Source organism: Elephantulus edwardii, unplaced genomic scaffold (assembly GCF_000299155.1).
Source record: "Elephantulus edwardii isolate Elephantulus edwardi_28Jun2011 unplaced genomic scaffold, EleEdw1.0 scaffold00268, whole genome shotgun sequence".
NCBI classification, from domain to species: Eukaryota; Metazoa; Chordata; class Mammalia; order Macroscelidea; family Macroscelididae; genus Elephantulus; species Elephantulus edwardii.
Window position 1 is genome coordinate 1,582,859 of NW_006400018.1, and position 26,070 is coordinate 1,608,928.

Here is a 26,070-nt window from a genome sequence, read left to right on the forward strand (position 1 = left end):
AGTCACCATGAGTTGGGATTGACTGTCTGGCAACAAGTTGGTTAAGTTTGATCAGTTCAGGCGGTTGGAGGGGAGGCACGCTGTGTTCTTAGCCCCGGGCTACAAGTGCTTCTCTGCTCCAAGGTGGTGAGTTATGACTCTGATCTGATCGGAGAAGGACCACACAGAAGGCTTTGCCGAAGAGAGGAGAAGGCGCTGTGGGTCACAGAGCTCCACTTCTGTACAGACCAGGGAGCTGTCAGAGTGAAAGCCTGTGAGAGCCGATGAGGGGCCTCATGGAGGCTGTTTTAGTCCCTCAAGTACTAAAACCAGACCTGAATAAATGACTTATTTTAAAAAAAAATTAGCAAATGATGGTTTTCCAAAGAGGATATATAAACGGTCAATAAGCCCACAAGAGAGTCTCACCAAATGCAAATCAAAACCACTAAGAGGTATGACTTCACACCCAATGGGCTGGCAACTGTAAAACAAAACAAACTGAAGACTGCACACGTTGGTGCAGACGCAGGTGAATCCGAGTCTTCAAACGTCGCTGGTGGGCATGTAGAAAGGGACAGCAGCGTAGGAAGTCAGTCTGGGGATTGTTCAAAAGTTGAACATACAGTTCCCACGCTGTTCGCTGTTCGGTGCCCTGGAGTCAGTTACAACTCCCAGCAGCAGAATGAGGCCTGGCAGCTTCTGTGTCATCCTCTCAAGTCCTCCCAATCTGCTGTGTGTGAGCCTGGGGTGGCAGTCACTGTGGCAGCCCATTGCCTCTTTTTCACGGGCCCTCTGCTTTTCCAAGCATGCTGTCTGCCTCCAGCAACCGGACTGTCCTGATAACATGCCCAAAGCGTGTGAGACCACATCTTACCATCCTAGTTCCCAAGGAGCAGGGCAGGGGAGAGTCTTAGAGCACCATATGGCCCAGCCGTTCCACTCCAAAGTACACACCCGAAAGAATTGAAAGCATATGTTAACAAAAAACCTGGACATGTGGATTCACAGCAGCTCTATTCACGACAGCCAAAACCAACCCAAATAGCCATCAAATCCTGAGCGGATAAACAAAACGTGGTCTCTCCGTGCAATGAACTCGCCATAGACACTGACAATGTTTGATACGTGCAGCAAAGTGAATAAATCTTGAAAACTTGATGTTGAGTGAAAGGAGACCTACATTCAAAAGGCCACTTCATTTATATGAAGTAGTGTATGACTTAAATTATATGAAATGTACAAAATAGCCAAACCCATAGAAATGGATTCCTAAAACCCTTTGATTTCAATGAAATGAATCCTATGGTGGCAGCAGTCAAGAAACCAAAATACATGTTGCATTGGGGAAATCTGCTGTCAAGGACTTCCAAAGTACTCAAGAGCAAAGAAGTCAGTTTAAAGACTAAGGTGCACCTGATCTAAGCCATAGTCTTTTCCACTACTTCTTATGCATCTGAAGGGGAGCTCTGATAGCCTAGTAGTAAGAAGCTACACTGCAATCCCAAAGGCATGTGTTTTAAATCCCCAAATCGTTCTGTGGGAAAATGATGGGCAGTCTCCTCCCGTGTGATTTACAGCCTCTGAAAACCCACTGGAGGGTCAGTTCTGACACAACAACAACAATGCATTGGAAAGGTGAACAATGAAGAATTGATTGTAGGAGAACTGATGCCTTTACACTGTGGTATTGGCGAAGAATATTGAATATTCCAAAGATGGCCAAAAGAACAAAAGGTCGGTCTTGCATGGTTTTTTGCACAGAGAAAATGCAAGAGGGCTCTCCTTAGAGGCAGGGATCATGGAACCTCATCTTGTCTACCTTGGACTCGTTCTCAGGAGGGCCTAGCACTTGAAAGGAAGACATCATGCTGGGAAAGGAAAGGTGGAGAGGCAGCAAAAGAAAGGAAGACTGTCAGCAAGATGAGCTTCACTCTGCGTCATAAAAACAACAGCACAGAAATGGCAAGTGGTTGAAGATTCACTGCTCCACGAGCTGCAGTAGATGTGAGGACGGTGAGCGTGGTTGTGGTTGTGGGGCATGGCGTGGTGGGGGTGGGAAGGAGTAAGGACTAGTGGGTAGAAGGTTTCTGTTGGGATTGAGAAGCCCCAGTAACAGGGGAGGTTAAGCGCTGAGCTACCAACCAAAAGGTCAGCAATTCAAATACCCCAGCTACTCTGCAGGTGAAGGATTGTTGTTGTTGTTGTTGTTGTTGTTGGTATGTGCCGTCGAGTCACTTGCGACTCATAGCGACCCTATGTACAACAGCCCTAAACCCTGCTCTGTCCTGTGTCAATTGCACCGTCTCTGACACACCCACCCCGATTACCCCAGTCACAGAATCAATCCACCTCATAAAGGGCCTTCCCCTCCTGCGCTGTCCCTCCACCCTCCCAAGCATGATGTCCCTCTCCAAGGACTGGTCTCTCCTCACAACATGTCCAAACTATGTTAGACGGAGCCTTAGAATCCTTGCCTCCAAGGAGCTGCCCAGTTTGACCCTTTCCAGGATGAATCTGTTTGTTTTCCTAGCAGTCCATGGTACTCTCAATACTCTTCTCCAGCACCAAAGCTCAAAGGCATAAATTTTTCTTCTATCCTCCTTAGTCATTGTCCAACTCTCTGATGCATAACAAGTGATAGCAAAGACCATGACCTGTATTAGATGCACCTTAATCTCCAAAGAGACACCATTGCTCTTCAGTACTTTGGAGAGGTCCCTAACAGCAGACTCTCCCATGGCAATGTGCCTTTTAATTTCCTGGGTACTGGTGCCAAGAGTGTTGACTGTGGAGCCAAGCAAACTAAAGCTGTGAACAATCTCAATCTCTTCACCATCCATCCTGATGCTGCCAATTGGTCCAGTGGTGAGAATCTTTGTCTTCTTGACATTGAGCCTCAATCCGTATTGGAGGCTGCAGTCCTTGATCCTCTGCAGCAAGCGCTTCAGGTCCTCATCAGTTTCAGCAAGCAGGTGAAGGATTAGGCAGTTCTAATTAAGTCCTGATTAAGTCTCGTTAAGATTCACAGCTCCAGGAACTCACCGGGGGCCTCACTAGAAAGGGAATCAACTCCATAATAGTGGATTCGATTTGGTTTAGAAAAGGTCCTAGAATTAGATAGTGCCGACTGGTATGCAACTTTGTAAATACACTTTTTAAAAGCACTGAATTGTACTCTTTGAAAGGGTGCACTTTAAATGTGAATTCTATCTCAATAAAGCTGTTATTAAAAAGAAACCCAGACCTGCCTCTAATATTTGCAAGAACACAAATGGAGATCAGCATACCATATGCCTAAATATTTAAAAATAAAGCAAGCAAGCTATTAAATAAAATATGTTCTCTTACCTTGACAAATACACTTTCATGGTGACAAAATTGATAATATGTGCAAAGCTATAGTTTTCCTGTGCCTGAAAGCGTATCTGTCTACGTATTTTGTTGATGGACTGGCTATGCTTAGACAGGTAATAAAATAAAGACATGCATAATTCATACATCATTGCTGTTTTATTCCATAAAGATGTTCATGCCTTCACTTGACCAAAATCCCCCAAAATCCCTAACTTGGGTCTTTGTAACTGAAGCAAGCTAAGAAAGACTCAAGTTATAGATTTCCTTTTCATCAAAATGTAAAGAATGGTACATGAGAGACATTGCAACCTACTTTATAAGAAAGCATTTTTCTAAAATACTAAATAATTGAAAGAGAAACAACACACCAGCATGTTACTGCTGTTGAGTTGGAACCAACTCCTAGCTGCCCCTCCAGTGGGTTTTCAGAGGCTGTGAAACACAGGAAGAGATTACCCATCTTTCTTCCCTGTAACAGCTGGTGGATTCTTACCTATCAGGCCACCAGAGATCCCCCGAAAGACAGAGGGAAAGCACAACTCAGACGACATTTTAAATCCAAATTTTAAAGTGTGGTCTGGATTTGTATTGATCTTTGACATATGAACTGAATCTCAGGGGACCTTTGTGAAAACAATATAGCCATGTACCAGGACCACACTTCACACATGTGACATCTAAACTTGTACATATGCCTTTAACAGTAAGAGGAATTGCAGGAGCTCTGGTAGCCTAGCGGTAAGAATCTGTACTGAAATCCCGAAAGCATGCAGTTCAAATCCACCAGCTGCTCCACAGGAGAAGGGTGGGCAATCACCTCCCTTGTCATTTAAGCCTCTGAAAACCTGTTGGAGGGTGAACTGTGGGTCAACTCTGACTCGATGGTACACAGCCACCACCTTACCCAGCTGTGAAGGCATCCAGGAAGACATGGATACTTACAACGTGTCTTCAGGCTTAAACATTGTAAATGGCTCCTCTACGCCCGGGGACATCCTTGTGGACACTGCACGAATTCACAGGCACCTCAGGAACCAAGAAATGACAAGTGAAGAAAGCAAGAGCCAGTGGCCACAGCCCTGCTAAGAAAGGACTCTCCCCACCTTTTTTACAAGAATCTATTGCTTGCAAGCTCTCCGCCAGGAAGGAGCTGACAAGTTAATTAATTTGTCTTTTCTCTTACATGAGCACTTCCGCTGCTCAGATCCTCCCGCCTTCAGAAGCAGGGGCCAGTCTTTCAGGGCAGAAGCACAGCCCACAGGACTTGGCATTTGGGCCCGGGTCGCCTTTTGTTCCAAGGCCTTGGGGTGAGAGAAGCGGAGCAACCGTCCCCTGTGGGCCTGAACGGTGTAGGTCCCCAGAGCAGAACTGAAGGGTGTGGATGTGTGCAGGGCAAAGGTGCCACTTGTCCTACTGAAGGGTGGGGCCGAGACGCTGCAGACCCTCCTGGGGTGACTCGACTGGTAGCAACATCTCACTTATGTGTGACTGTCCCCATCTTCTCACAGCTCCAGAGTTCCAGAATGTTCTAGGAGAGAGCTGAGCATGGGCCCACTTCCCACCCAAGGATTGTTCCCGTTTGCCTTTGAATCTTGATGGTCCCCTGTCGCACACATGAGAGATCTAGTGGACTACATTCCTAAAGGTTCAAACTGTTAACCAAAAGATCAGTGGTTCGAATCCCCCAATTGCTCTGATGGAGAAAAGACTGGCGGTCTCCCCAGTAAGGATTTACAGCCTCAGGAACTGAGGCTTCTGAGGACGTGCAGGGTCACTGGGAGTTGGAATCAACTCTACAGCAGTAGCTTGGGAGGTTTGAGGGGGTTTGTAATTATACGGCCAGATGGGACATGGATTAAGGATTTGACTACTGACTATAAGTTTGATGGTTCAAACCCACTGGTCACTCTGTGGGTAAAAGATGAAGCAATGGGCTTCCACAAATGTTAACAGCCTCAGAAACCCTACAGGGCATTCTCTGACCCACACAATTCCTCTAGGTCAAAGGTCATGGATTTCATTTCCTAGAATGCAAATGATGGAAAAGAAAATCACTATTATGAACTTGTACAGACCTGATCCTTTAATACTGTTACTCATTCCATCCATCCATCCATCCATCAAGAGGGGTTTGATGATGGCACTGAGGCATGGCTTCCAAATAACTCAGAGTAGCTCAAAGCCATGGAAACCCCCACAGACAGATCCCATCTGCGTCTGTGATGAATACATTTGGACATTAGAAAAACAAACAAACAAAACAAAACCTGAAAACTGTATCTTTGTGGCTTGAACAATCAGGGCTCCCTTTTCTTTTTTTATTATGTGTGTGTACGCACGTGTGTGTGGGTGTGGGGGGGGGGTGTACCATCAAATCGGATCTGACTGGTACAGGAAGAGATTGTCTCTCCTTCTCCAGCAGAGCATCTGGTGGATTCAAACCGTGTACCTCTGGCATTGCAGTGCAGCTTCTTGTCACTAGGCCACCAGAGCTCCCTCAGGGCTTCCTTTTCTAACAAAAGGAATGAAGTGAGAGGCCCAGGACTGACTGATACATGATGTCTTCTGACTTGTGCCTCCATTGTCTTTAGATATTGGCTTTCAACTTCATGGTGGCATAACGGCTGCCACATCTCCAGACATCACATCTAGGTTCATAGCACAAAAAAGGGAGAATGGTGCACATGACCTAGGAGCCCTCCCAGCCCAGCCTGCTCCTTCTTTTTTATTTAAAAAAAAAAAGAAAAGGAATGAAAGCTCTAAACCTCACATCTCTAACTTCTGACAAACCTTGGCAGCCCGACGTTGACTTGGGATGCTGGGAAGCAGCATGGGCCGGGCCAGTCATGACCCATGTGTGGAGAATGGGGGGTGTGGTTGTGGTGCAGTCAGCAAGGAGAAGGAAGGGACTTTACATGCCCATTGGTACCAACTACAGCATTGTCACAGAATCACTCAAGGCTGGACTGTGGGGCTCATCTTCTGCCGCCCAGGTCCCTGTGTGCTTAAGGGACCAAGGGTTTAGAAGGATCAAAGATTCGCCCAAGGTCACACAGGGAACTGGGCAGGAATAGAACACGAGCCTTTCAGGGATGCAGACAGAGCTCTTTCTACATCTACCAAGCACCCCCCACCCAAGACATGACTTCTTAATGCAAAGCCCCATTAGAGGACTTTAGAGATTGCGCCCCAGAACGAGGCTTCAGGAAAGGGAAGCCATTGGCCATAGTGGGAGGTGAAGGATGTAACTTCTGTCATCACCCATCAGGCAGCACAGGCTCCGGGCTCCTCAGAGTGGGGGAGGCTAGCAGGCAGGCTGCCAATTACCCTTGTCCCACTCTCTTCTGGGAGAGACAGCCTTATAATCTGACTGTCAGCCCTGAGAGGGGGCAGCCCCTCTCCTCGACCCCCTGCTGAGGCTGACACTTGGCAGATGGGGGAGATGTCAAGGCAGCAGGGAGGGAGGGAGGGACAGAGGGAGGCAGCTGGTGGGCAGATGGACAAGTAAGAAAAGACAGAGGGGCAAGGGAAGGGCAGCATGCCAAGGGCCACAGGAATGGTCAGGGTGGACAAACTGAGGCACGACCAAGGAACGGTCCCTGCCACGGGGCGAGCATGAGCTAAGAGTTTGTCCTGGCTGGGGTGCCAGTGAGGGTCCCAGATGCTTCAAGCTGCACCCTAGAGGAGAAGAGGAGATTCTGGAAGCAAATAAGGAAGGAAAGGCCATGCCCGGCTGAAGGACCAGTGTGAGCAGAGGCCTGAGGGTGACGACGAGCACCAGGACCTGCTGTGACTTCAACTGAAATGTAGCAGAGGGTGGGGGCCACTTTTTCAGGGGTGCTGGGCTGTAGGAGCCTCTGAGTGACACAAACAGCTGAGCATTCAGAGACTAACTGGAAGGTTGGAGGTTTGAATCCACCTGATGGTGCTGAGGAAGAAAAGTCTGGCAAGCTACTTCCAAAAGATGACAGTTCTGCTGTGACACATCCGGGGTCACCAAGAGTCAGAACAGACTCAACAGCAACTGGGCAGTGGCACTGGGGCCCCTGGTCCTTATGCTGTTTAACAGACTCCTCTTCCAGCAGAAGATGTATTACGTCAAGCACATCTGGGGTCAGGGACCTCTCCAAAATGCTGAGGAGCAATGATAGCAGTTTGAAGACTAATGTGCGCCTGATCCGGGCCATGATCTTCTCAATCACCTGCTATGCATCACAGAGCCGGGCAATGAACAAAGATGACAGATGAAGAATTGATGCCTTTGAGCCGTGGTATTGGAGAAAAGTACTGAATATTCTAAGGACTGTCAAAAGAACAAATGTCTTGGGGAAAGGGCAGCCAGGGTGCTCCTTGGAGGCAAAGATAACAAAGTGTCATCTTTCATACTTTGGACATGTAGCTAGAGGAGGCTATTCCTTGGAAAGGACATCAAACTTGGAAAGATAGAGGATCAGCGAAGGAGAGGAAGACCCTCAACAAGATGAATTGATACAGCAATGGGTTTAAGTGTGTCAGAGAAGATGAGGATGGCACAGGAGAGGGCAGGGCTCAGGTCAGCTGTTCAGAGGGTCATCTAACAACAACAAGAATAACAAGCCATTGTGAGTCCTCTTCCCAGTCCCATTTTACAGACGAGGCACTTGGAGCTCAGTAGCCACACTGCTGGAGGGTGACTGAATCGGGATTCACACCCAGATCCACCCCACACTTTTCTTTGTCTCTTTTTCTGCCTGCTTCATCAAGGCAGCTCTGGAGCTAAATCGTGAATCAGGGTTAAAGCCTTTATCCTACTAGCTGTGACAAGATGACATTAAACCTGCTGTCCCTCTGTTGGGTTTTGTTTTGTTTTTATGTTTGGTTTTTTTGTTTGTTTTGTTTTGTTTTTTTGTCCCTCAGTTTCTTCATCTGCAAAACGGACATAGAAGGTCTTCTAACAGTGCCAGGCAGGCAACAAACAGTAAAGATGAGCTCTCACTCCCAAAAGGGATCCTGGTAATGCAGTGCTTAAAACCACGTGGCTGCTGATGAAAAGATTGGCAGTTTGAACCCACCATGTGCTCTGTGAGAGAAAGATGAGGTAATTGACTCAGGTGGAGATTCACAGCCTTAGAAACCACATGGGGCACTTCTCTGCCCTGCACGGCAGCCAGGTTGGAATCATTTCAATGGCAGTTGGCTTGACTGGGTTCTCAGTACCCAATGGGGATATTAGTGGTTCAGTGCTTGAATGCTTGTCTTCCATGCAGGAGACCAAGGGTCGATTCCCACCCAGTACATCTTGTGTCACTGAAGGTGTATGTGTTACTATGATATGGCACCCAACAGGGAGTTCTGGTGGCCTTAGGAGTAAGGAGTTGCAATACCAACACAAAGGCAGGCTGTTCGAATCCACCAGCCACTCTTTGAGAGAAAGATGCGCTGTCTCCTCCTGTGTAATTTAGAATCTCTGAATATCCACTACATGGTCAGCTGTGGGTGGGTTCTGACTCCACAGTACAGAAGAATATGATATGGAACAGGTTTCACCAGGGCTGCCAGACTAAGAAGGATTAGGAAGAAAGGCCGGGTGGTCAACGTTCAAAAATTGACCAGTTAAAACCATATAAAACAGAGCATGTGAATATGCAGCTGACCCTGGAGATAACACAGGGTCCCACTGTGCCCAGCGTCACCTTGAGTCTGGGGCAAACTGAACCTCAGCTAACAACAGCATCTTTACCAAAGTGCTACATTTGTGATTACAGATTTGCTTCTTTTCTTGCTCAACAAGTTTTTTTGTTACAATGTTGCTACATTGTCAATTCCAGGGGGCCTGGAGCCATGTGTGGAAGCATGCCCTATGCTGGCCCCAGAGCTAATTATCCCTAGGTGAACAACAAATTAATAAATGGTTTCTTCTGAAGGTTCCTTCTCAAGGGCTAGGCTTCAGGTCCCCCTCTCTGCCCCTGGGGTCTAGGGCAGGGCATGTTCTCTGGGAGGACCAGCTGTGGATTTGAACTTAAGTGAATTTAAACCTGGGGGGGGGGGTCTTGCCTGTCCCCTGCACCTCATCCCTACTCCTTCTCCCCTGTCCCCTGTCATTACCACCTCAGGAGCTGGTGAGTGGGCTGGGGTAAGCCTTGGCCCCTGGAGGGTTGCTGAGCCCAGAGAAGCTGACAGCCCATTGCACACAGCTGCCACTCAGCACAGACAAGGCAATCCCTGGGGACACGTCACAGCAGCCGGGGGCGACTGGTGTCTCCTGACACTGCTAATCAGGGGGCCCAAGCTGCGTCAGGCAGTGACTCGCAGAGAGGATGGGGGTGGAAGGGATCCTGGCCAGGGTGTTAGCTGAGGCTGACTCAGAGGACAGTGGATTTCTCCTGCAGAGGTGGGGAGAGAAAAGCAAGCTGGGGCTTGCAGGGACCACTTCCTGGGTCTTTTACCCAGCAACACTTGCCCTGTGCCCCCACCTCCCCTGCTGCTCCAGGAGGCTTCACCATCCACTGGCCAGCTCAGTTGAACCTGGAGGCCTGGAGCGGGAGATAGGGCCCAGATACCGTAGCTTTTAAAGGTCAGCGGCCCTTGGGGCCAGGAACATCCAGGATGCAAATGTGGAATTTACACTCCTGGAGTGCCCGCTGGCCGGCAGCCACGTGTCTTTAAACCAGCCGGCCACTCGGGCAGCAGAACACAGCAAATGTCCTGGGCCCTGGCCAGAACTGGGCAGTGCTGGCACTCCCCACTGCAGTGGTCCTGCCCTGTGCAAGGAGGCCGCCATGCTGCATCCGGTCATCTGTCTGGGATTCCTACTCTGAGGCTGGGAGATCCCAGGACCAGATGACTGGTTGTCCATCATCCTTTTCTTTGGTCCTGCCTCACCCAGCCTCTTCCCAAGACCAAGTTCATTCTAATCTTCAAGTCTTTAGGTTAAAAGGCAACAACAGACAAAACTATGCAGCCTGACAATGTGCTGGGACTTTCAAATGCTTGGATTTCTTATAATCTTCGTCAAGCCAGTTGCTGTCCAATCAGCTCTGACTCAATGTGGCCACACGTTTGTCAGAGTGGAGCCGATCCAGAAAGGTTTCAGAGGTTGATTCCCCAACCCCCACAGGAGATCAGTAGATCTTTCTTCTGAAGCACATATAGGTGGACTCGAACCTCTAACCTTTCCATTCTCAGGCAATTGCATTAACTGCTTACAGCACTAAGGGAATTCCTAAGTCTCCCAACAGCCCTGCTATTACCACCTGAGGTTCTAGGAGGGGAAGCTGGGGCTCTCAGAAAAGTCTTTGAGAGAAGATCACACACACCTCACTCTCCACAGATCTGAGATCCGAACCTATGTTTATAACGTCTTCCACATCTCAGAGAGCAGGACTGATTTTGGTATTCACCGTTCCCACTCCCGTCTTACAGGTGACACCCAGCAGAGCTGAAAGCTTTGGGCCCTGCCCCAGGACTCTTGTAGGTCCTTTGCAGGAAGTTTGCAGGCAGATGTCCAGAGTGAGGGTCCGAGAGGCACGTATCTCTTGCATGCATGTCTACGTACGTGCATGTATGTATGTCGTTGTGTACTGTAGAGTTGGAAACGACCCATAGCTCACCCTCCAGGGGGTTTTCAGAGGCAGTTAATAGCATGAGAGGAGATTACCCATCCTTCTGCAGAGCGGCTGGTGACCTAGAACCACGTGTCTCAGGATCGCAGCTCAGTTTCTTGCCACTAGGTCATCAGAGCTCATGGGTGCATATGTGCCTGCATACGAATGTGTATATTTAAGTATGTATGTGCGTGCGTGTGTGTACATGCGTACATGTGTGTATGCATGAGTACATATGTGCATGCATGCATGCATGTGTATGTGGTGCGCTCGTACGTGTGTGCGCATGCACGGGGGGGGGCATGCATGTGATTTCACCAAGCGCTCCTGGAATGCTTAAGTGGGGTGTTCTGAACATTAGCAATCCCGGCTCAGGACCAGATATGTGATTTTCCTGCCAAGTGGCCTTGAGTTGTCACCTGGCATCTCAGGACCTCAGCCTCACCCTGTGCCCCCCAGGCACCGGTCAGGTCTCCCTCTAGGTTTGGCGTCCCTGCTGCAGAACCGACTTCCTTTTCTCCTTGCTCCCTCTGGCTCCCACCTGTCCCTGCCAAGCAGCTCTGAGCTTGACACTCCGTGGGTGCTCAATCCATCTTGTCCTTGATCCGAGTGACAAACCTGTCACTTGGAGTCCCAGGGGACGCCATCCGCAGCCTCCTCAGAAGGCTTCCCGGGACAGAATGGTTCCCTGTGCTCAATCTTCGTTTTCTGACTCTGTTTGCAAACCATGTTGTCTGTCTCCTGCCTTGATTTCTCTCCCTCCATCTTCCGGGTCCAGTTACTTGGATCTGTCTCAGTCTTCCTTCTTTCTCTTTCTTCTAGGTTTTTTCTCTTTAAAGTTGTCTCCATTAAACCCTACCCTCCCTCTTCCTGTGGCCCTCTGTCTCTGGGAATTTCCTCTGTTCCTTTCTCTCTCTCTCTCTCTCTCTCTCTCTCTCTCTCTGTCTCTCTCTCTCTCTGTCTCTCTCTCTCTCTCACACACACACACACACACACACACACACACACACACACACAGAGCAATCTCAAGGCCTTTCCCCAGGAGCCCTACCCCACCCTCCACCAGGTGACGTCATGTCATGTCACACTTGTCTCCTGGACATCAGAGCCTTTAATCCTGTTGACATTCAGTTAACGAGTTTCTGTCCACTGTTGACAGAACCTCCGGCCCCACCCATGCTGGCCAGGCTGGATCAGGGTTCATAGTTGTTGCTGGGGCCCTTTGGGGAGCCAGGGGGAGGGGAGTAGAGAGAAAATCCTCAGTGAAGAGGCCAGGAACAGCCCAGTGGTATGTGAGGACCGCCTGTCCCTCCTAGGGGCTGGGGTCTCATTGGCTTCTGAAGGAGAAAGCCCCCACCCTGCCCGGAGGAGCCTGGCAAGCCTCTGGAGGCCTTGGCAGTTCGCAGGTGCAGTGAGATCCAGGGAGGGAAAAGGAGGCGGCCAGCCAGCATCTGCTGGAGAGCTGCCTCCTTCCCTGGCCCCTGGGATCACTAGGAGAGAACCTGGAAACAGTTACTCACTGGCTGTTCCAGAAAGATCTGGAGGCATGTGCTCGGAGGGCAGGCCCATGGGATCCAGACCTAAATCTGGGCAGGCCACTGGGGCTGTGGGTGCCTGGGGAGTGAGACGGAAGGGCTCCGGAAAAGAAGAGAAGCTGGGGAGCAGCAAAGGAGGTGCTGCTGGGAACAAACCCCCCCAGAGCACTCATGTGCTGGTTCTGGCCTCTCCAGGGGCCAGGCTGACCAGAGCTGGGGCCCATGGAGCCACCTTGAGGACAGAGCTGGGGCTCGGGATCCACAGCACAGGAGCCCACCCCGGGCAGGGCTGTGCCAGACCAAGTCTCACTTAAGCAGCCACCATCTACCTGCCCCCAACCTGGAAGGCCCCCAACCTGTAGCCTGGGCTCTTAGGGAATGAGAAGAGCGATATTGTGGTTACAGCTTAGACCCTGGAGCCCTGTGCTAGAGTCGGAACTCAGCTTCACCACCCAACAGCTCTGTGGCTTTAGGCAAATATCTATGCTTCAGTTGCCTCAAATTAAAATGCGGATAAGACGGGCTTCATCTTCCAGACTGGAAGGCAGGTGACTGAGACAAACAAGGTGCTTAGCATCCCGACTCCCACGTGAGAGCTCAGAGTTCAAATCCTGCCTCTGCTTCTTGCATGACTGTGGATATGCTTTATAAGTTTTTGGCTTTCGTTTTTTCATGTATAAAATGGGAATGATAAGGATGCATTTTTTTCTTTGCTTCCATGGTGCTATTGTGAGGGTTATATTTGTTACTACACAGAAGGGAGCTCTGGTGGCTTAGTGGCAAGAAGCTGTGCTTCCAATCTCGAAGGTACATGGTTTGGATCCACCAACTGCTCCATGGGATGATGTCGTCCCATGTGATTAACTGCCTCTGAAAACCCAATGGAGGGTCAGCTATGGGTCAGTTCTAACTCTACAATACACAAAAACAACAACACAGAAAAGGCTCAGAAATGGTGATTGTCATTAATGTTATTAGTGCTGTTGTTTACTATTGTAGATTGAACTGTACCCCCCAGGAACCCCCATATGTAGTGAGAATGTGGGAACTAATGTCAGGGTCCCTCATGATTAAGGGTAGACGGTGACCCTTCACCCATATGCTGCCCTGACCCCATAGAGAAGTTTCCCAAGGGGGGGCACCTATAACACTTTTTGTCTTTAAATAAATAAAAGGGGAGGGGGAAGTGAGCAGGAAAGAGGACTTCAGTGCCACCAAGGAAGAATCCCCAGGGGCAATGTGTCCTTCTGGAGTTAGGTCCCTTCCCCGGAAGCTCCTTGATGCTGGCGAAGGCCAGGACATGTGGCTGTGCAGATGCAGTAGGAAATTAGGACCTTCGTCCAGAACCAGCTAAAACTGAGGGCCTTCCACCAGAACCAGCATCCCATTTGGACTTCTAGCTCCTACACTGTAAGAGAGAACATTTCTGTTTGTTAAAGCCATCGCTGTGCTATCTGTTACAACAGCTCTAGATAAACTCATATCAAACTCACTGCTGTCAGGTCAGAAGCAACCCATAGCGGACCCTCCAGTGGGTTTTCAGAGGCTGTAAATCACACAGGAGGAGGTTGCCCATCTTCTTCTCTCAGAGATTCAAACCGCCCACCTTTGAGTTAGTTGACAGCATGACTCCTTACCCACCAGGCCACCAGGGCTCCCTAACTAAATGAATGGGTTTGAGCATGGTGATTAACATGAAGATGGCAAAGCCTAGGGCAGGGTCCAATCTGTTGTTTATAGGGTTGCTATGCACCACAGTTGGCCCAGAGGCACCTAACAACAACAACAACAAACTAAGGTGTTGATGGTGAGGCAGCATTTGTCTATTTCCATGTGGGAATTGTGAGCAGCCAAGGTCAGAATCCTTGAGGAGAGCAGGTCAGGTTCAGAAATGAGGTCCAGTTCAGAGAGGGGACACTGGGGCACTGAGTTCATCTGTTACCCCATTCCTCTAGAGCCATATCGAGGGTGAGATGAGGGGGAAGAGAAGAGCGAGTCCTCAGGCCTGACAAAGCTTCCCCAGCTGACTCCACCTGGGCCCCCAGTGTCCGTTCTGCCTCTTCAAGACCATAAAGCACCACACTCCTCTCTTCTTGTATAAAGCTGCTGCCTGCTACAAATTCTGTGCCTGTGAGAAAGGAGCAGAATATCACCTGTCACGTGCACTCAGCATGATGCCTTCCTGCTCTGGAAGCAGTGCAATTGCTGCTTTAGGGGTTTTAACCACATGGACGCAGCGTTGCTCAAGTACCAGGTTGGCGGAGCTCGGGGTTTGATAATAGGGGGCTGGCAAAGCTGTGAGGAGACGGGCCCAGGCGGCCCTTGCTGGTGGGAGTGAGGGCTGCCCCCATCCGCCCATCCCCGCCCAGGCCTTCCACTCAACCGTGGAAATTTATATCTGCAGGTTCATCAGCAGTTACTTACGAATGAGATTATTTATGGTGACAACTAGTGCAATTGTCAAAGGCTGCAGAGAAGCGGAATGCGCACCAGGAGGGGATCAGTGAAGTCCTTTGTGGCCCATCTGTATGAAGAAGTGAGGTCAGAGCGAGGAGGCTGGTTCTTGATGGATGGTACTGGGGGGGCGGGGGGGGAAGCCGTCACAGGACAGGACGTCTGTACATCTTCGGCGCATAGCTAAGATACTTGCTTTTAGTAAGGGTCCCATCATTTAACCCTCACCAACCCCAGGGCTCCTTACCTTCGCAACAGCCATTATCAAACACACCCAGGAGCTGCATCAGAGTTTCCCTCTGGAAGGTAGCCAGGTGACTGGGGATGGAAGCAGGAGAGACTTTCCAAGATGCACCCCCTCATGTCTTTGGAATTTAAAACCATGTGAATGCATTGCCCATCCAGAAAATGAATATGGATTCTTTTTCTCTAATGCTGACTTTATTATTAGACCCTCCAGGCCAAAATAGAACTTTAGATTTGCTTTTCTGCTTTCTATTAGGGTCCTCAGAGTGGAGATGACATTGGGGACCCCTCAGAAGCTGGCCCTGAAGGTTGGGGCAGTGAGTTGGGACACTACCCCTTACCCCCCAGGCCATAAGCCCATCCCAAAGGACAGGAAAGCTTGGAATGAAGGGGTTTCCCAGGCACCTGCTTGGCCGTGGTCCCAAAGCAAGGGTGACATCCTTGAGAATGGCATCATGTCCCACCCCACGTAAGGCTGGGCATACGAAAGGCATATCTGGGGCTGGAGCAGTGGGTGTGGGTGGGTGCTCTGGGGTACAAGGAAAAGCTGAGTGTTCTGCATCACCCAAGAGCTGTCATCAAATGCCCAGCCACCCTTCCACCCGGAACTTATGGCTCTGCTGGCACCAGAGTGTCCAAAGTCCCAAGGAGGGTCCCCCTAGTCACTGAGCATAAGGGAAGAGGCTTTCTTCCATGATGGATCAGGAGTCTGGATAAGCCTTCCCCCTGCCCACTCCCGCAAGGGGCACCCACACTGTAGTTATTCCCTGGCTGGCTGGCACCAAGCGTTGGCCTTGTCTCCAGCTTGGAAGGATGGCTGCCCCTCCCCACCCTTAGTGGCAAGTCATCCCCTCATGCAGCCCTGGCAGGCGTGGCAGCCACAGACACCCATGTGGGGTGGTAGGAGCTTCGCTGCCGGGAGACAGTCTCCCTGGATTCAGAGTAGGAGGCGATAGCAATGTGGAGGAGGGGAGAAGGGTGGGTGTAACCTCCCCTTCCCAGAGCGAGGGATGGTTGATGCTGGGCTTCTGAGATGGGTAAATCCCCCAACCCCCAGATGCTCACAAAGAGGCCCTTTCTGGTTTCCACTTGACAAATGAAGGAGGGGAGCACCTTATACCTGTCCTACTGGGTATTTGTGGACCTACTGTGTGCCTGGACACACATGTGGAGATGGCATGAATGCCCCATTTTTCAGAAACGGAGGTTCAGAGGAGTAATGACATCCCATAACTGTCCAACCCCATAACCCTAATATCTCCACTGGGGCCACTCACCTTGCTTCTCTGTAGGAGTTAAAATGACCTGGCATTGTCCAGATGTCATCAGGAGTTGAATCATGTCCCGTAGATTTGTGTCAGGGAGCTCTGGTAGCTTAATGGATAAGAAATCGTGCTGTCAACCCAAAGTTTGTGATTCAAATCCACCAGCTGCTCTGTGGGAGAAAGATGGGCAGTCTCCCTCCATGTGATACACTGACTCTGGGCATCAGCCATGGGTTGATTCTGACTCAATGGTACACAAAAACAACAAAATCTGTGCCAACTTACCTAGGCCAGAAACTTCAGTAGTCTGGCAGTCAAGTACTTTGTAATTTGGCAGTTAGTCTAAGGTATAGTCATCCTCCATGGTGTAATTGGATGTGATACCAGCCAATCAGTTGTGAGTGGCTCAGGGTGGGATGCAACACTTCCTCAGGTCACATCCCTGATCTAATATAAAGTGAACTTCCCTGGAGTGTGACTTGTATCACCTTAAACTTTACAAAAGATACAAGGAGAAGGAAGCGAACAGAAACAGAGAAGGAAGAACGTCAGTGCCAAGAAAAATGAACAGCGAGTAGAGCATGTATTTTGGACCCATCTTCCCTGAGCTAAGAACCTCCTAGACCCAGCAGAAGATTGATTCCTGTAGAGAAAGTCTATGGTTGTAGATGTGGAAAGGAATCAAGGACCTTCTCTAGAACCTCCTGAGAGAATGAGACTGCCCGTAGAGCTATTCCCCTGAATTAGGACTTCTAGCCTCCTAAACTATCAGAGAATACATTTCCATTTGTTAAAGCTATCTGCTTGTGGTATTTCTGTTATAGCAGCTCTACATAACTAAGAAATGGAGCTCCAGTGGCCTAGTGGGTAAAGAGTTCTGTGGCCAACCCAAAGGCAGACAGTTGGAATCCACCAGCTATTTCATGAGAGAAAGATGGCCAATCTCCTTCCTTGTTATATAAAGCCTCTGAGAACCCACTGGAGGGTCAGTTATCATCGCAGTTCTGACTCAATCGCAATGAGTTGTTGAGTTAACATAATTAGGGTGGACGTGCTGAGCAGGTGCTGTTGCTGGACAGTATAGGCAGCTAGTGGGCAGAGGCTGAGCAAAGACACAGAGGTGTGAAACTTAAAGGTGAGATGTAAGCGGTGTATTGATGGTGTGAGGACAAGCACGGGTAACAGAGGGGCAGGGTGGCTGCTTAGGAAACATGAGGCTGATTCACATGCTGCTTCAGCGAGCGTGGGATGGGGGTGGGGAATGTGCCTGGTTAGAGAATGAGCCAGATGAGCGTCCTTCCAGATGATTCCAGAGGAGTGAGCTGGGCAGTGCTGGAGGGGGACTGGGACAGAGGCGCTGGGGCAGGGGTTGTCTGAGACAACATGGACCCTCAAAGAGAGGCTTCTGAGCAAGCCTGGACTGACGCCACATGGTGCTGCTCACTGACTGTGTGACCTTGGCCAGCTACTTAACCTCTCTGGGCTAAGTTAATTCCGCTATAAAATGAGGATGGAGATAATGCATTTTGCTGGCTGCTGGGCCGCTGAAGTGCCTGAGAACGTGACCAGCACTTAGAAGAGAGCCTGATGCACAGCAAATGCTAAGTTGTTGTTGTTGTGTGCTGTCAAGCAGATTCTGACTCCAAACAACCCCACATGACAGAGCAAAATTGTCCTATAGGGTTTTTTTAAAGGGGGCAGATGGTCAGGTCTTGTCTTCTTTGGAGCACCTGGTGGATTCAAATGATTGACCTGTTGGTTACTAATCCACTAGACCACTGTGTCACCAAATCAAATCTCCTACCATCAAGTGGATTCTAATTCCTGGTGCCCACAGAACAGGGTAGAAGGTGCGACTCTGTAAATCTTCACAGAAGCAGACAGTCACAGCTTTCTCCCAAGGAGCAGGTGGTGAGTTCAAAGGACTGACTTCTGGGTTAGCAGGCAAATGCTTGAACCGATACCCTACCAGGACTCTTGTTATACCACCCAAACAAAAAAAAAAAAACAAACCTACAGCTTTCAAGTTGATTTCAACTCACAACAATCGAATTTCTAATGCAATAAATTTTAGCAGGAGGAACCTGTCCATCTTTCTCCCAAGTAGAAGCTGGTGAATTCGAGTTTGGTTAGCAGGACAACCACGTACTATGCCACCAGAGAGCCTTAGAATACCACTAGACCACAGTAACAACTACACTAAGTCTCAGACAAAAGAAACCACACAAATCTCATTGTTCATAGGGTTTGCAGAACAGCTACGTCTTGGAGGAGATGCAGCTGGAGGGCTCGATGGAGAGAGATGACAAAGCTCCATCTCACATACTTGAGGCACGTTGCTAGGAGAGGCTGTTCCTTGGAGACGGAAGGGACATCATGCTTGGGAAGGTGAAGGGATGGCGAAGGAGAGGAAGACCCTCAACCAGGTGGAGTGACACAGTGACTGCAGCAGTGGGCTCGAGCAGGTCATTAATTGTGAGGCGGGCACAGGAGAGGACAGGGCTCAGATCTGTTGTTCACAAGGTCACTACGGATCAGACTTGACTCAACAGCATCTAACAACAACAATCTCGTAATCGAGTTCATTCTGGCTCCCGGTGACCCCTTTGTTACTCGAACTGCTCTGCGGGGTTTTCTTGGCAGTAATTGTCCTGGAATGAATTGCCAGGTCTTTCTTCCACAGCACCACTGGGTGACTTTGACCCGCTCATAGTTGTTGTTGTTGTTAGGTGCGATCATGACTCATAGGGCCCTATGATCTACAGATGTGAGTCTCACCCTGTCCCACACCATCCACACCATCTCCGACAGGCTCAAGCCCGTTGCTACAGTCACTGTGTGGATCCACTTTGTTAAGGGTTTTGCTCTCTGCTTCTGACCCTCCACCTTTCCTGGTTCAGTGTCTTTTCCCAAGCACTTGAGATGAGTGGTCCAGCGCTAACAGTCTGCGCCACCCCAGGCTGATTTCTTATTAGTAGTAGTGTAGGAGCATTGCTTTTTGTAGTCTTTCTTTTTAGTATTGTTAGTAATCATAATGATTATCCCCGTGGCACTCAGGTCCACATCCCAGACCTCAGGCTCCTTGCACAGAGTCTGGAGTCCGTTCCTGCTGAGGGAACATGTGGGGTATGACAGGGAGGGGAAAGCTGCCATCACTAGAAACCCAGGTTCTATCCAAGCCCCTGCCCTGCACCTGGGAGGCCCCTACTGGCTTCTGGTCCCTGGTGGGCTATGAAAAAAGGCAAGGACTAGTCCTGGGGGCTGACTTCTTCCTGCCACACCCCACCCTTGTCCCAGTTCCAGTAAGCCAGGGGACTTTCACCCCTTTTTTCTGAGCAGAGAACACCCTGTTCATGGAAGGCTCTACCCTAGCCGAGCCTGGGCGGGGGTGGAGGTGGAGGGGCGCTGTCCGCACAGTGGGTGCTGGGTGTGTGGCCCCTCTAATGAGGACCGGGAGGGCCTCAGGCTGCAGCACTGTTGGCGGGAGGGGAGGGCAGGGCGAGGCGGGCCAGGATGAGCCTCTGCTGGCGGTTGCTCAGGTGAGCAAGTGCGCTTGGAACCATCCGGCTGTAACAATTCTCACTGGCTCATTACCGCTCCCCCGGCCCATGGTGACTCAGGCCCTTGTTGCCCAGGGTCTCTGCCTTCGCTACCCCATCCCCCTCACATCAGCGCGACAGCTGGGCTCTGGGACAGCCTGCCCAGCGGCCCTGGCACCATCTGCCTCCCCTGGAGGAGTCATAGTCCAAAGAGGCGTGCCAGGGTGGGTGGGCTCCAGGCAGGGTAGAGAGGGAGCTGAGACTCACCTGGTCTCTTATTAGGAGCCTTGAGCTTCACTCTGCTACAGCCAAGAAATGGAGCAGGGGTCCGATCAAGGGCCTCAGGGAGGGACCTGGGGGAGGCTCAGTGTTCATATCTGTGCAGTGGGAGGGCTGTGTGGCTCCTTCCCTCATTCTCCAGCCTAGGGACCAGCTGAGAAGTGCCTGAGGCAAGGCCTTTTCTGCCTTGAGAGTGTGTGTGTGTGGGGGGGGGGGTACGCGCGCGCACTCTTTTGCCATCAGGGGACACCTCAAGTGCAGCCTTCTCTGGTGTGTGGATAGGGACTGGATGAGTGGAAGGGGCGAGGCACAGAGCACAGCCCTCCAAATGCCTTTTGTCTCTTCCACCCCTGCTGCCCACCAATTTGGGACCCTCAATCCCTTCTCTCTTATCCTTGCCAGGCACATGGGACTTTTTTTCTTCAAGACTATCCCTTCCTGGAACTGGGCTGGACACCTTGGTAAAAATACTTCTTGTTGTGTGCCATCGGATCAGAACAGACCCATAGCTGACCTCAGCAGGTTTTCAGAGGCAGATTGTCGCATGGGAAGAGATGGAGTAGAAACCAACCCACAGCTGACCCTCCAGCGGGTTTTCAAAGGCAGTTAACAGTATGGGAGGAGACTGTCTAAATGTCACCCATGGAGCAACTGATAGATTCAAACCTCCTCTCCTTATGTTGGCAGCCCAGCTCCTTTCCACTAAGCCACCAAATCTCCCTAATATTTAATAAGCACCTAGCATGTACCTTGGATGGCATCATGCCGCATGATTTTCACAGCATTCCATGAGGTCAGTGTTGGATTGACTCCAAGTCACCGAAAAGGAACCTGAGATGCAGAACTCAAACCAAGAGCAGCCAGCTGGTTGCCATGGAGTTGATTCTGCCTCCAGGTGAGCCTAGGTGTTTGTGACCCAGAACGATGGCTCTGCAGGACTTTCACACCTGTGAGTGTTACAGAAACAGATCACCAGGTCTTTCTTCCACTGGGTATGTTCGCATGGTCAACTTCTGTTTGCAGTCACCCAGGAACAAATGCCACTCCCCCAGCAGCAGATGGTGCGGTTGGGTTCAGGCCACCAGTTGTTCGTGTGACTCTGGATTCTTTTGTCAGAGCTGCCTATGTGTAAGATGGACTCAGGGCTGGGGCTGGGAGGAAGGAGTCCAAGAGGGAGGAAGCCTCGGACCAGCTACTTAAAAGAACAGAGATGCCTCAGCCCAGTGAAAAATGTCAAATGTTCTCCTCACCCAGATTCTTGCCTTCAGGGAAGTAAACTGAGTCCAGAGAAGGAAAGGATTGCATAGAAAGGACACCTGTGAGCTGGTGGCAGAGTTAGGATCCCCATGTTGGATTTCAGAGAGTCAGAGGTTGGCATCTCAGATCTATGCCCTCCCCGAGAGGCCACGCCCCACCCATCCCCTTCCTCAGAGGACCAGTGAGGCCTGAGGCTCGCTCTGTGAGCAACCAGTTAACTGATGCCTGACTCCGTGGATGTGCCTGGCTCCATGGGCGCCCAATTCCGTGGGTGCCCAGATCTGGGGGTGTGGCCTGCACCCCACTCTGCGTTCTGCATGACTGGCTCCAGGGACAGCCTATGCATGCGTGCAGCTGCAGGCCACCTCACTCCTCACTGTTGACACACCTGACTCGCTTATTCCATCAGCAAACACAGGGCCTGGAGAGACAGTGCAATTGGCTGGCAGTGTCTTCCTCGTGGCGCCCCTCCTTGCCTAAACAGACCATTCTGTTTGTCCTGTCGGCCTGGCTGCCCGGACCTCGCTGTTCCCTACCCTCGCCGGCTCCCTACCCCAACTGTCACTTGTTCCCTCCACTTCTCACTCCCATAGAAGTTCCCTGTCAGAGGTGAGAAGGCACCTGAAAAGCTTGAAAACAACCCCTACCTGCCCAAGAACCCTCACCCCACTGTGACAGCACAGAAAGCAGAGAGCAGGAGAGTGGAGAGGTCCAAGGTCACAGAGGTGAAGCTGGCAGGGCCAGCCTCGACCACGCTCCTCCAAGCATGAGCTCCGGGCCTTGACTTGCTCTGTTCTTTCTGCAAGGAAAGCTTCCTTGCAGCAGTTTCAGCCCACTTTTGTGCCTGCACTTCTCACATGGTTAGTTCCCTGACAGCTCATAGTACCCATGATGCCATTGCCTTCAGCATCCTGGGAGCTCCCAGAGGCCAAGAGCTGGCAGATTCGCCTCAGGGAGCCTTAGCAAGGCTCTGATGAGGGCTGACCATGAATGAATCCAGTCCTCCAATCTCGTCCCAGCTTGGCCTCTCACATCTGGGTTCTCACCAGCCCCACCCCCACCCCCAGGCCAAGACTACTCCAGGAGAATTCTGGGCCCCTCAGGCCAGGGTCCCTATGTGGGTTGCTATGGCCATGGGCTACCTCCCTCCCTCCACACCTGTGCTCACCTGGGCAGAGCCCGCCCTGGGCTGTTGTGGTTAGTCACTCACAGGCTGCAAACAGCCCCACAGCACTGGCAGTACCACCAGGCCCTGGCACTGGTCCTCACTGTGCCAGGGGGAGGGCGGGGGGAGCTAAAAGAAGACACAGCTCCCACGCACCCGAGATGGAAGAAGGTGGAACAGAAAGAGGGGGAGGTTTCCCGATTTGCATCTCAGCACATGCACGTCTGCTGGGGGGCAGAGCCTGGGGCTGGGGGTGGGGGGAGGTCAGGGAGCTTTCCTACCGCTGAGGATTCAACCAAGAATGTCCGTGTTTACCCAGGTCATTCGGTGCCACCGAGGGTGTGACCGGACACAGCACCGTCCAGTCACCCGTCATCCTCCCAGGCGCTGCCGTCTTTGAGCTCATTCTGAAGCCAGTGTCAGTGCATTTCATTAAAGGGTCTTCTTTTCTGACCACTTTCTGTCACACAGGCTACTCGTCTCCTGGACTGGCTCCTCTTGTTAACAAGTCCAAGGCACTTGAGCCGAAGCCCCCCCACCTTCAGTTCTGAGGTGCACCTGGCCGTGAGCCGAAGCCCCCCCTTCAGTTCTGAGGCACGCCTGGCCATGAGCCGAAGGGCCCCCCACCTTAGTTCTGAGGCGCACCTGGCCATGATCCGAAGCGCCCCCCTTCAGTTCTGAGGTGCACCTGGCCGTGAGCCGAAGCCCCCCCTTCAGTTCTGAGGCATGCCTGGCCGTCCTTCTTCCCGTCACATCTGCTCCTTGCCAGCTCTGTGATTCAAAGGCATCAGCTTTTCTTTGGTTTTCACTGTCCAGCTTTCACATGCATATGAGGCTGAAAAGAGCAGGATGTGGGTCAGGCGCACCTCAGTCCTCAAAGTGGCGGCTTTCCTTTTGAACACGTTCAAGAGCCTTTTACAGCACGTTTACCCAACGCGAGCTCCACCAGGGTTGATTTCTTGACTGGTGCTTCAGGTCGCCAGTCTGGTGGTGAGGGTGTTTGTTTTCTTGCTTGTTGAGGTATAATCCATCCCCAACATGGGAGTTTCAAGCCTTTTACTCTCAGCAAACAGGTTGCGTCGTCCGCATATTGCAAGCTGTGAATGAGTCTTCCTCCAGTCCTGCTGCCTTGGGCTCCTTCTCGCGTCCCCAGATCCATTGAGCACTTTACTCTGTGACAGAGGAGCCCTTGTGACGCAGTGGCTTAAGTGCTCAGCATTTACCTTTTGGCCGTTGGAACCCACCTAGCAGGTCTGCAGGAGAAAAGACCTGGAGATTTGCTCCAGAACACTGCTATTTGGGGGGTGTGGTTGGGTGTGCCTATTGGAAGCCCTGGGGGGCTGTTCTACTCCATCTCTGGGGATCCTCGTGAGTTAGAACTGACACAACAATGCAACTTTATGTGATAATGACACAGTGCCCCACCACAGCACAAGGCGACAGAAAGAGTCCTGGGAGTGTAACGCTTACACACTCAGCTGCTCTGTCCAGTCAAGATCACAGCCAAGAAAATGTCCTGGGGCAGGCAGGGTCCCTGCATGTAGAGCCTGACTCACCGGCACCACCATCAACAGGACAACTATGTGATACCAAGGCCTCGCTGACCAAGACGAAGATCCTGACCACCGTCTCTGGGCGGGGGCTCTCAGAGGGAGAAAAGGCCCTCATGCAGGAGGGTGCAGGGCAGGTTGCCTTATCATCCTGCAGACGGGCCCTTAGAGACTTCTCCAGATGCCTGAGAGATGGAGACTGAGCCTCAGAGGGCTGAAGATATGCCTGAAGTCATATGCCAAAAGGGCACCCTAGTGTTAAGGGCTAGGCTGATGGCCAAAAGGTCTGTGGTTCAAACCCACCAGTCACTCTAAGGGAGCAGAGCGTGATTGTGTGCTTCTGAAAAGATTTGCCGCTTCGGGACCCATGGGGCGGTTCCAGCCTGTCCTGCAGGGTCACTGCGAGCTGGAATTGACTCGGTGACAGTAGGTTTGGTTCTGCTTTTCTTTTTTTTGCACAGCTCAGAAGTGAGACCGATCCCAACACAGAGAGGCATTGACCTTCAGAAAGGTCCCGGGCTCAGCCTCTCCCAAACATGGCTCCCAAGGGGCCTCATTTCCACGATCCTAGGAGGAGCTTCCTTGGATCAACAATCAACACCCTTGGCACCAGCGGTCAGTAGATCAGGAGATGTGTTGCATCAGGCAAAAGTCTGCTGTCAAGGACCTACAAAATACTGAAGAGCAATGATGTCAATTTGAAGACTAAGATGCACCTAATTCAGGCCATCGTCTTTTCAACCACCTGCTTTACTTCTGAGAGCTAGACAGTGAATGAGGATGACAGACGTATTGATGCCTTTGAGTTGTGATGTCGGAGGAGAATATTGACTATCCCATGAACTTCCAAAAGAACAGACAGATATGTCTTGGGAAAAGTGCAGCCAGAGTGTAGGCAAAGGTGACGAAGCTCCGTCTCTCATACTTTGGACATATTGCTAGGAGAGGCTATTCTGTGGAAAGGGACATCATGCTTGGAAAGACAGAGGGTCACCCTAGAAAGGAAGACACCCCTCTCCCAATGAGATGGATTGACACAGACTCCACCAATGGGCTCAAGTGTGTCAGAGAGGATAAGGACAGCGCAGGACAGACCAGGGTTCAGATCTGTTGTTCATAGGGTTTTTCTATAGGTTGTACTGACTTGATGGCATCTAACAACAGCAAGGAGGGGCCAGATGGAGGAGGGCAGGACCCTCAGAAGAAGGGCCTGAACACTCAGGAAACAGTCAGGCCTTGGGGGTAAACAGCTGTCTCAGGGGTCACTTGCTGTGGATCCCACACCTCAGTTAGTGGACAGCTCTGTCCCTTGCTGCTGGCCAGCCATCTAGCACTAAGAAAGATATCTCCTACCCTGGGGCGAAATCAGTGGGGGCCTGGGCTGACCTGCCACCTGGAAACTGAGGCTGTGTCCAGCTTGCAGCCCACCACACGCAGCACAGCACCGGCCTGGGGCTCTTGGGCTGCTAAGTGACTTCATTTCCTCGGCTCCAGCCGCCCCAGCTGCGGTGGGGTCAGACCGCGGGCACTGACATTTCAGACGCGCACGCTCTGCTAAGTGAACATTAGACATAGATTACCGAGCTGCTGAAATCCGCGGTGCCTCCTACATGCTGTTTGATAAGCTTTTATTGTCACCTCCCTCTGGTGCTGCATCCTGGGAGCCCAGAGACGGGAGTGTGGGTCAGTGGACGCTCGGCGCCCTGCCTGGCAGCCGTTCTCCGCTACGTCGCCTAGAGCGTGTTGCCTGCCCTTTCTGGTCTCACTTGGGAATGCTCGTTATCCTGTGACTCAGTTTCCCCATCTTGTGGCCCCCTCCAGGGCCCATCGTTGAGTGTGGTCCAGCTTCTGGACAAAGCAG